Source organism: Mastigoproctus giganteus, chromosome 1 (assembly GCF_048544385.1).
Source record: "Mastigoproctus giganteus isolate SK-2022 chromosome 1, ASM4854438v1, whole genome shotgun sequence".
NCBI classification, from domain to species: Eukaryota; Metazoa; Arthropoda; class Arachnida; order Uropygi; family Thelyphonidae; genus Mastigoproctus; species Mastigoproctus giganteus.
In genome coordinates this window covers 175,813,855-175,825,974 of record NC_143575.1, presented here as the reverse complement: position 1 = coordinate 175,825,974, position 12,120 = coordinate 175,813,855, and the positions used below count along the sequence as shown (strand labels likewise).

Below are 12,120 nucleotides of genomic sequence, written 5' to 3'. Positions count from 1 at the left end.
TACAGAATAAGATCATTAGTGGTGTTGCAAGGTGTTATTGTTGCAAAAGACTTATAATAGCTTTGCTTTTCCTCTCTTCGTAAACTGAGATAGGAACTGATTATCAGAGCTGTATAACAGCATGCTACTTCGTATTTTCAATTAATTTATATTATTCATTCATTTTCAATAAATTTAAATTAACGGGCCTATTTGCTAATAGGGTGACGTTGAAAAATCTCCACTGTACTTGTTTGTATATTTTTATTGTCTTTTGGGTTCTTGTAAACAGTTCAAACTATTGTGGAGAGCGTCTTTAAAGAAAAACATTTATTAATATCATGATTATAAAAAGTGTATCCTTAAACTTAATCGTAATAATATTATATAATTCTCCTTACTTAATAATTACAAATTTATGGAGACACTTTTTTTTTTTTTTTTAAATAAGACAGTTATTTTAGGATTGTATCAGACAATCCTAAGCACACATCCAATACTCGACCTCCTCACAAACACCTTTTCTAAGTATACGGCCCAGGTGAATGGTCACCCTAGGTATTTCAGATCGCAACTTGGTGATGGTGTCTTCTCCAATGAAGCCTTTCTTTCGTGGCCATTCTCAACAGCGTGTTTTTTGGCATTACGAGAATGCCAAATGGGATGATCTGCGAGCTTCTTCTTTTCCCTGGTTGTATTACCGTTTCAAATCTTTTGATGTCAACGTTTGCTCAGATCGTGTCACTGAAATTATTCTTGTAAGGATGCATTCCTTCATCCATGCTCAACTTTAAATCTCGTACTTTATCTAAACCTTGTTTTTTTTTTAATGAATATGCTAAGCTGTTCAAAATAAGAACGTTGCATATCGAAATTGACCTGTATCCTAATGTCCTTTATTTTCTGCCTATACTAAAGCTCGAAAGGGCCTGGTGTACGGGGATCCATGGTTAAGAAAAATACAATATAAACCAGAGAATATAAAAATACAATATAAACCAGAGAATATAAAAATACAATATAAACCTGGTTTATATTGTATTTTTCTTAATTGTAAAGCAATTATTAAATTAATCAGCCCAAGCGACATTTTTAACAGGCTAAAGTAGAAAACTTGCTTCTTGTCCAAATGGTAGTCGAGCATTCCGGTCTCTTGCCAAAGCTATTAGCCAAAACTTTATTTTTTTTCCATCTCTATTCCAACCTCTGTCAAAACTAAATGGTTCTATTGCCATTTCAGCCAAAGATAAAGCTGATCTGCTAGCATTCTACGTTTTTTACAACTCTTATATTAATGATCTTGGTAAACCAACTCCTATTTCCAATACAGTCAATTCAATGCCTTCTTTGGTCTTCCGTCAGAAGAATTTTGAATAATCTTGTTGCCAAGAAAGCTACAGGTCCTGATGTTTCTCCGCTTGTTCTCAAAACCTGTGCTTCTGAGCTTACTCCTGTTCTGCGTCGATTTTTTTTTTCACTTTCATATTCCAACGGCGTTTCCTTTCTGCTTGGAAATTCGCTCATATCCAGCCAGTTCCTTAAAAGGGTGACATGTCCCTCCCATACAATTATCGTCCCATTGCAATTACTTCTACTCTTTCTAAAGTAATGAAGAAATCAATTAACCGCCAACATTTAAACTATCTAGAAACCTTTCATCTGATCAATGATCGCCAGTATGGATTCCGTCCGTGTCAATTCATTGGTGATATTCTTGCTTATGTTACCCATCTATGGACAAATTCAATAGAAAGGTTTGGTGCAACTCAAGCAGTTTAGCTTGACATTTGATCGTATTTGGCATGAAGGTATTCTGAATAAGCTTCCATCTTATGGTTTGCCAACTGTTTTTTTTTTTTTGTAATTGGGTATCCAGTTTTCTTTCTGATCGCTCACTGAGGGTGATGATAGATGGCTATGTCTTCAACTTCTCCGCTAATGCTGGTGTTCTCCAAGTTTCGGTTCTTTTTCTCACTCTTTTCCTCTGGTATATTAATGACCTTCTTCCATTGACGGAAATCCTATCAATAGTTTTGCCGATGATAGCACATTGCATTCCACTTTCCAGTTTGAGAAACCTCGCCCTGCTCAATCAGCTATAACTTTTCGAATATCCGCTACCAATTCCTTAACCCCTCGACGTGGGCACCTGTACGTGGTGAGGGGACCTCCCAGTGACGCTGCTGGACTTCCAGACTAGCATCACTGGGATCTAACGCCCATACCTTGGTTCCAGGGTTACATCTTTGGAATCCGGCGTGTGCAGCCGTGCGCCGCGACCCGTGGAAGCGGAAAGGGGGATCCTGGTGGTTGAGGGGCCCAGCCTTAATACACCACTTTGGCCCCTGCTTCGACGAGACGGGTGGTCCCGGACCGGCCCGACTGGGATCAATCGGCGGGTGGTATTACACTGCTAGGGTCAACTGCGTTCCAATAAGTCTCCCTCCCTTTGGTCCTGGGACGGGATAGAGACCTATTGGAAACGTGGGTATGGTGTTCTAAGCGAACTCGGCGTCCCATTCGTGTACGCAGTACCTGCTAGTTCACGAGTGGGCGCCCCCTAGTAGGGCTCCGTGGTGGGTGAGGTACTTAGGCATCAGACACTTTTTCTTTACTCTTATGAGTAATTTAAATTCTATTTCTTCTGGGGCCCCAACAAGGCCCCTACCTAACCGAGACGAAACCACAGAAAATACTTGTGCAAAAAGAGCCAGAACTGAGGATACACCACCATCTGTCACACCGCTTTTCCTCATTCTCCATTCCACCGGAGAGCAGGCACTCGGGAAAATGTCACCCTTTTTCATCCAGAAAGGATTAGAAGGGTTGACAGGATCCCCAAAATCTGTCAAAAGGCTACGTTCTGGAGACATTTTAGTTGAGGCTGCAAGCCAAAAACATGCACAGCAACTACTGAAAGCCACATCTTTAGGGGGATTACCGATCATCGTTACTCCCCATAAAACCTTGAATTTCTCACGCGGTGTCATATCAGAGTGGGATCTTCTTCATGTTTCTGAAGAAGAGATCTGCTCTGAACTTAAAGAGCAAGGAGTGACGGCTGTCAAAAGAATATCGATGCGGAAGGATGGGAATCTCGTCCCTACCCGAGTTCTCATCGTAACGTTTAACACCCCACGGCCTCCAAGTTCCATAAAAGCAGGCTATTTAAACTGCCCAGTGAGGGTTTATATCCCCAACCCACTGAGGTGCTTTAAATGCCAAAAGTATGGCCACTCTCAAACAGCTTGTCGTGGCAACCCCGCCTGTGCTCGCTGTGGTGCTAAAGACCATGAGAGCAAGGAATGTTTAGCTTCTAAGCCAAGTTGTACAAACTGCCAAGGGGAACACCCTGCATACTCTCGAGCATGCCAGCGGTGGAAAGAGGAGAAGGAAATTCAGAAACTAAAAACAGAGCTAAACATCTCCTATCAGGAGGCCAGAAGACGCATCCAACCTATAAATAGCGCCAAGCCCTCATATGCCCAGAAAGCTTCTGGGAAAAGTACCATTGGTACTCAGACTGATATGAGTATTCCACCAAGGGAGTATTTTACCCCCATTGCACGCTATTTATTAAGTTCCGAAAAGCCCACCCAAAAATCACAGTCAGCCGCCACTGCTATATCCGTACCTCCTAGTGCTCCACCACTTCCAAAACAGAGTACTAAAGAAACCAAGAAGAAAGGGGAGCAGACATCTACAATTCAAGAGACAATGGATGTCGAAAATAAGGAGGTACAGGACGACCCTGTCCTGGAACTCTTTGCGAAAGACGAAGAAGAAATGGATACAGGCCAACGTCCAGTCTTTCCAAAGAGAGATAAACCCAGGACTGAGAAAATGAAGCCCTCAGCCCTTCGGAAGCCACCAGACGGACCCAGTAAATCAAAATAATGGGTACATTTAAATTTCTCCAATGGAATTGCCGTGGATTTCGTAGAAATAGAGATGACATCAAGGCCCTCCTGAGTAAGCATGAACCAACTTGCTTTTGCTTACAGGAGACATATTTAACGGCAAATGAAGATCCTTACTTACGTCACTGCTCAGTTATTCGCAGAGACAGAGCTGGGGATGGACCTGCCCACGGAGGAGTTTCTATCCTTGTGGGTAACCACACCCCCTTTCAAGCTGTGATTCTTACCACTAATCTAGAGGTTGTAGCAGTTCGTCTTACAGTAGGGTTCCTACTAACTGTTTGCTCCATTTATTTGCCACCTGGGAACGACACCGCCCAGGCAGACCTTGATGATCTCATTAAGCAACTGCCACCCCCTTTCCTATTATTAGGGGATTTTAATGGACATAATCCGCTGTGGGGTAGTTCTGACATCAACAGAAGGGGTCGGATTATCGAGCGATTGCTTGAAAACAATGATCTGGCCCTTCTAAATGTGGGATCTAACACCTTTTTCCACACGGCTACCCGTACATTTACTGCTATTGATCTTTCCATCTGCTCCTCTTCCCTCCTGCCTCTGAGTATATGGGAGGTTGAAGATAACCTTTATGGTAGTGATCACTTCCCCGTGTTATCCACCATTTCAAATGGGAGACAATGTCACCAGTCGAGGATACCACGTTGGAAGATCGATCATGCCGACTGGAATGCCTTTCGTCATCTGGCAACGTTTAATACCACCATAGTCAGCCAGGAGTCAATTAATGAGGCAGTTAAAAACGTCACAGAAAGTATAGCCCAGGCAGCAGCAGTTGCAATTCCCAGGACATCGTCCCGTTTTCCACGTTTTCCAAAACCATGGTGGAATGGAGAATGCACAGCGGCTAGGAAGGCTCAAAACAAAGCATGGGGATTTTTCCGCCGTTACCCCACCACAGATAATTTAATAGCCTTTAAACGTGCACGTGCCAAAGCACGGTACATTAGACGTCAGAGCCAAAAGGAATCTTGGATCAAATTTACATCTTCCCTTACAAGGGCCGCCAATCCCAAAGCCATCTGGGACAAAGTTCGGAAAATGAAGGGCAAATACAACTCACACCCTTCATCGATCCTGGAACATAATGGATGTACAATTGCAGATCTAACTGCAATTGCAAATACTCTAGGGGAGACATTTGCTAAAGTGTCTTCAGAAACATCTTACCCCCCAGAGTTCCTCGCACACAAGCAGAGAGCAGAAAAACATCACCTAAAGCTGTCCTCTAACAATCGCGAGGAATACAATCAGCCCTTTACACAGTGGGAGCTGAAAGCAGCACTCTTACTCTCCAAAGCGAGTGCTGTTGGGCCAGACGACATCCATTATGAGATGATTAAACATCTTTCATCGGAATCCATGGATCGTTTGCTCTGTCTCTCTAATAGAATCTATATTGAAGAGACATTTCCGGACTCGTGGCATGTGGCAACTATCCTTCCCTTTCCGAAACCAGGAAAGGATCCAAAAACACCAAACAATTACCGTCCTATTGCTCTGACGAGCTGCTTGTGCAAGATCCTGGAAAGAATGGTCAATGCTCGTCTCTTGTGGTATTTAGAAGCTAATGACCTCCTTTCCAGGATACAGTGTGGCTTCCGAAGGAATCGGTCAACACTTGACCATTTAATCCGCTTGGAAACATCTATACGTGATGCTTTCCTAAAACGTGAGCACCAGGTGTCAGTTTTCTTTGATATGGAAAAAGCGTATGACACGGCTTGGAGATATGGAATTTTAAAAGATATATATAACTTTGGTCTTAGAGGACACATTGCCCTCTTTATCAAAAACTTCCTTACAGACCGGTCTTTCCAAGTTCGTGTGGGATCCACCCTCTCCCGACCATTCTGCCAAGAAGAGGGAGTTCCACAGGGATCAGTTTTAAGCGTTACGCTTTTTGCAATCAAAGTTAACTCTATAACCGAACAACTTCCTCCTACCGTAAACAGTGCCCTCTTTGTAGATGACTTTAGCATCTTTTTGCAGTCATGCAATATGAGGGTCATCGAAAGACAATTGCAGCATGCCATAGACCACGTCAACTCTTGGGCAGTGACTAATGGTTTTAGGTTCTCGCCACAGAAGACCGTTTGCGTACACTTTTGTCGCAAACGGAACCTTCACCCTGAACCAGAACTTAAACTCGGACAAGACATCATTCCAGTAGCACCTGAGACAAAATTCTTGGGGCTCATTTTCGACAAGAAGTTGACATTTTTACCTTACATTCGTCAACTTCGGACAAGGTGCACAAGAGGGCTGAATCTCCTACGCTCTATTTCCTCCAATAAATGGGGAGCAGACCGCTCCACTTTGCTCAGCCTCTATCGTGCACTTGTCCGATCTAAACTAGACTATGGGTCCCAAGTGTACACATCGGCTAGAAACAGCGTACTTAGATGGCTGGACCCAGTCCACCACCAAGCCATCCGAATTGCTACTGGAGCATTTAGAACATCCCCTGTCCAGAGTTTATATGTTGAAGCATCTGAACCACCACTGTCATTGCGACAAAAGCAATTGTCTTTAAAATATACTGTTAAATTAAAATCCCTGCCAGACAACCCTACGTGGACGTCCGTTTTCAAGCCACAATGGGAAAACTTATATAACACTCGTCAGACTGCCAATCGGCCTTTTGGTATCCGTGTCCAAGATCTGCTCAGAGAGCTCGACATCACGGTAGACAATGTTGCCCAGTCACCAAGGCAATCACTTCCACCCTGGCATGCTCGCATTCCATCATGCGACTTCTCCCTTAAAAATTGGGGAAAGTCCACAACTCCATCTTCTGTCTACCACCAACTCTACGCTGCCCACCGGACCGAATATTCCGACTTCTTGCCTATCTTCACTGATGGCTCGAAGTCGGAGTTGTCTGTTGGATGTGCTGCTATCTTTCCAGGTCTTTCTATATCTGGAAAGATTCCCCAACAATGCAGCATATATACAGCTGAGTTGTATGCTATAGAGTTAGCCTTGGACCACATTAAAACCCATAGGTACCAAAAGTGTATGGTGTACACTGATTCTCTAAGTTCACTGCAGGCTTTATCGGGTAGGAGGTATAATCCTCATCCATTTGTGACCCGGATTCAGCAGACGTTGCATTCCTTGTTTGAGTGTTCATTTGACATTCGTTTCTGCTGGATTCCAAGCCACATTGGGATAGTGGGAATTGAACTGGCAGATGCTGCGGCCAGGTCACCCGAACCCCAAAACAGTTATTGCCTGTTAGTCCCCTATACAGACTACAGGCAGTTAATACACGATAAATTACTGTCCCAATGGCAACAATCCTGGCATGAGCAAGTCACAAACAAGCTCTATCAGATAAAGCCTGTAATCGGACATTGGCAGTCTAGTCTGCGCAGGAATCGCAGAGAGGAAGTTGTATTAGCTCGGCTCCGCATAGGACACAGTCATTTTTGCTGAGGGCAGATGACTGTCCTATGTGTGAGAATTGTGACACCTATTTAAGTATACGCCACATTTTAACCGAGTGTCCACGTTTTAGACACGAACGTGATTTTTATTTTACCGCTTTTAGTCCTCTGGCTGAGCCTTATACACTCAGTCAGATTTTATCCGACAATGACAATGTGTCTGCTGTTTTTAACTTTTTAAAATCAGTAAACCTTTTTAATCGAATTTAAAATTCATTTGGCATTCCTTTGCTCATATGTTTTGTACTTTTACTCCTTTTATATCTTGACATGGTGGCCTAACTACTTAGGTCACTGAATATTTTCACTTTTTATATATGACCGGTATTTGGCGCATTATAGCCTCAGTTGCTGATGCGCCAATAAACCCCAAACCAAACCAAACCAAACCAATTCCTTAAATGCCGATCTTCAGGTAATTCTCCAGTGGAGCAAAGATAATTTCGTTGATTTCAATCCATCTAAAACTCAGTCCGGTCTTATATCTCGCAAAAAGGATTATTTTTCTCCTAAGCTTATCTTCGACGACACTCCAGAAATTTCTAGGCAAGGTTATATATCTCTATTAGGGATGACCTGACTTCTAATCTCTCTTGGCATAAGCATAATAATTCAGATACGAATATTGCTTCCTCTGCATCTAAAAATCTGGGTTTTCTCTTTCGCTCTCGGCGTTACTTTTCTTCCAGACAGCTATTCACTCAGTACAAATTGCAAATCCGCCCTACCATGGAATATTGTTCCCATATCTGAGGCGGTGCACCCAAAATCTCTCTCAGGCTGCTAGATTCCATTTAAAAGAGGGCAGTTATCTCTAACAGAGTCTCCCCTCTCTGTCTCATGGATGTTCTGTTTTTGCTGCATGCCTTTTCTATAGCTACTTCCATAGGCACTGTCCTTCTGAACCGGCTTCTATAATTTCCGTTCTGTCTTCCAAATCAGTCTGCAGCCAGTCAGCATCCTTTTACTGGCCAATTTAAAATTCACAGAATCAACTTTTCTTCTTCCTCATTTATTCATTAACTTCCGTTTTCTGGAACAACCTTCCTTCATACATATTTCCTGAAAATTACAATCTACAGAAATTCAAATCTAATGTCAACAAGTATCTTCTTTCATCTTCTCAACCTTCAACCCATGCACGGTACTTAGCCTCTTGTGCTTGGGGTTCTTATAAATGTAAGTCATAATCAGCCATTTTCAATCCACTGCAGGATGAAGGCCCCCCCCCCCCCAGCAACTTCCCAGTTCCTTCTGTTTTGAGCACTGGCCATCCATTTACTACTCAAAAACTCATGAATTTCATCTATCCATCTCCGCCTTTGTCTTCCAGGTTTTCTTCTAGCTCCTCTTGGGTACCATTCTGTTATTTTCTTAGTCCATCTGTCATCATGTCTTCGAGCTATGTGTCCTGCCCAAGACCATTTTAGTTTTGATAAGAATGTCCTTTACTTGAGTTTGCTGCCTAATCCATGTGTTTCTCTTCTTATCTAACAGTCTGATTCCCAATATAATTCGTTCCATTCTTCGCTGTGTAGTTTTCAGCTTCTCTTCCATTCTTTTGGTGAGTGCCCAAGTTTCACTTCCATAAGTCATGGTGGGGAGTATACATTGGTTCATTATTTTAGTTTCAGACAAACTGGGATATTGCTCTTCAGTATGTGACTATATTTCCTGAATGCTATCCATCCAAAATTTATTCTTCTCTTGACTTCCAGCCATTTATCATTATTACAGCTAATAACTTGTCCCAGATAAGTATATGACTCCACCTTTTCAATTACTGCTCCTTCAATGATTATTTCCCTTTCCGTGGCATACTTGTTCATCATTACTTTTGTTTTAGCCATATTCATCTTTAGTCCAAAATCCTTACTAACTGTGCATAACTGATTAAGATTTTCCTCTAATTCTTTGAGATCGTGGCTTATGACCACAATGTCATCTGCAAATCGTAAATGGTTTAGGTACTCTCCGTTCACATTGACTCCTTTCTGCGACCAGTCTAATCTTCTGAAAGCTTCCTCAAGGGCAGCAGTAAACAGCTTCGGAGATATTGTGTCTCCTTGTCGAACTCCTTTCTCGATTTTAAATTTCCTACTGTCTTTGTCTAGTCTAATAAAGGATGTAGCACTCTCATATATTTTCAAAATCATAATATATGGAGTATCTATGCCTTGTCTTTCCAGTGCTCGAAACATTGCCTTATGCTGTATGTAGTCAAATGCCTTTTCATAATCCACAAATGCCAGGCATTTGTGGATTATGGTGTTTGCATAATGGTGTTTTATATTCATTTGCTTTCTCCATTAGCTGTGATATTACGTGAAGGTGATCCATAGTTGAGAAACCTGTCCTAAAGCCAGCTTGCTCTTTCGGTTGATTCTCATCAAGTATTCTTTCTAATCTGTTAGTAATGACCCTTGTGAACAACTTGTAGATGTGGGATAACAAGCTAATTGGTCTATAATTTCCAATTTCTGATTTATCTCCTTTCTTATGCAAAACTATGATTGCATTATTCCACTGCTTAGGCATCACACCTTTTCTAATGCACTTTGTGAAGAGCCTTGCCAGTTTTTGTGTTATGTCTCTTCCTCCCAATTTTAACAACTCTACAGTAACTTCATCTTCCCCCGGGGCTTTCCGATTCTTCATTTTCTTCGATGCATGTTCTACCTCATCAGGAAGAATATCGGGTATGTCGTATGTGTTGCTACTTTGCAATCCAACTTCCCCACTGCTAGTATCATTCCCTTGCTCCTTGTATAATTCTCTATAGTAGTCTTCTGCTATTTGAATTATGCCTTCTCTGCTGTTTATAAGTCACCATCGCTATTCTTCAGTTTCAGTATCATTTGTCTTTCTGTATTGCTGCTGATTTAAATCCTTTGTTTTCCCTTAATGCTTGTTCTACATTTCTTGTGTTAAATCTTCTTATGTCCTCTCTGAGTCTCTTTCTAATGGCTTTGCATAACTCAGTATACTCAATTTTCTCCCTGTCAGTGTTTTTCTTGCTCTTAATTTGTCGTCTTTGGTTCATCATGACAAGTGTTTCTTGACTAATTTTTTCTTCTTTGGATTTCTGTTTCCCTATAGGTTTCTTGGGCTTTATCACTTTCAGAAAGTTGTAATATTCCTCGTCGATATCTTGGTCCTGAGCAGTCTGCCGAAGCTCAAACTTGTTCTTAAGTTCCAGTACATACTGCTTTTTCTCCTCCTCTGTTATTTCAAAGACCTTTGTATTATTTACTCGAGTCAGTTTTTTCCTTTCCTTTCCTACATCTATATCAAGTGTACATCTTACCATTCTGTGATCACTTCCAACATTTACCTTATTCAGGACGGTAACATCATTCACAATATATCTTCTGTTAGTGAGGATGAAGTCGATTTCATTAGTTGTTAATCCATTTGGACTCTTCCATGTCCACTTTCTGTTCACCCTTTTCTTGAAAAAAGTGTTCATTACTGACATTCCTTGAGATTCTGCAAATTCCACAAGTCTTTCACCTCTTTTATTTCTTTCACCAATTCCAAAATTTCCTATAGTTCCTCTTTCTGCGCTGTTTTGCCTTTTTCCAACCTTAGCATTGAAGTCCCCCATAATAATAGTGTAGTGGGTTTTCTGCTCATCTAGAAGACTCTCAATTTCAGTGTACATTTCTTCAACCTCTTCATCATCATGGCTCGATGTTGGTGCATAAATCATTATAATCTTTAGCTTGTACCTCTTAGAAATCTTGAGTATTAGTCTTGACACCCTTGGTGATGTACTTTTGAATTCCAAAATGTTGTTTTTAAAATCTTTATGGACCAGAAACCCAACTCCACCTTCACTCCTTTCACTGTTTCCATTGGTGTACAGCAGATTTCCACTTGATAAACTTATAAGTGATTCATTTCTTCTTGTTGTTTCAGCCAAACCGATGATATTCCAATTCACATTTTCTAATTCCTTTTCCAGCTCTAATATCCTGTCTTCACCAATGAGTGATCGTACGTTATAACAGGCCAAGTTCAATTTCCGTGCATGGCAGCCTGGTCGTACCCAGAGATTCTTAGCACCCTCTGCTTCCACTCTGATCCTCTCGCTGCCGTAAGAGGGAGAGTGAAAGCTGCTGGGGACTGAGGGCCATTTGTATTGTTGTGCTCTCATTGCTGGAGGGTTTGGTCTTCTCCTCTTCACGCTGACCAGGCGTCTTGAAGAGAACCACTCTACACGTTCGTTGCCACAAAAGTGACGTAACAGGGCTTACCATCGAGAAGGTGTGCATGAGTGGATTTTAGGGAGGCAGGCCAACCGGACTTCTCCTAAATCTTCTGTAATAGAGAGATATTGGATCCATCAGTGTTTTAGGCTGAGTGTTTGATAACACACAGGACATAAATGCAAGTATAAACGCTCAACCGTAGATCAAAACAGTCAGACTAATAAAGCAAATAAAAAAAAAAATTAAATGCATTATATATAATAAATGCATTTAAGTTAAAAATAAACAGGTGTCCATATTTATAGTTTCTTTAATATGCATGCGTTGTTGTTAGGTTTCGTGGTCTTGTAGTTGTGACTGAATTATTATTGATTTCTTTTTTTATCATAAGAATTTTTATTTTTTATTTTTGCAAAATATTTAATTTTCTCGTGCCATATGTTTTTGATATTTTTCTCTACGCTTCGCACGTGTAATTTATAAATAAACTCATTTGTTACACTTACAAAAATGGTGTTTGGAGAACTCCATTCT

At 41.4% G+C, this 12,120-nt stretch overlaps 1 protein-coding gene across 1 annotated transcript in view; it reads left to right on the top strand.

The window, feature by feature from the left end:
• LOC150091291 (sodium-dependent transporter bedraggled-like) overlaps positions 1–12,120 on the top strand; it is a 99,764-nt gene that overhangs the window by 42,596 nt on the left and 45,048 nt on the right. The window lies entirely within an intron of this gene.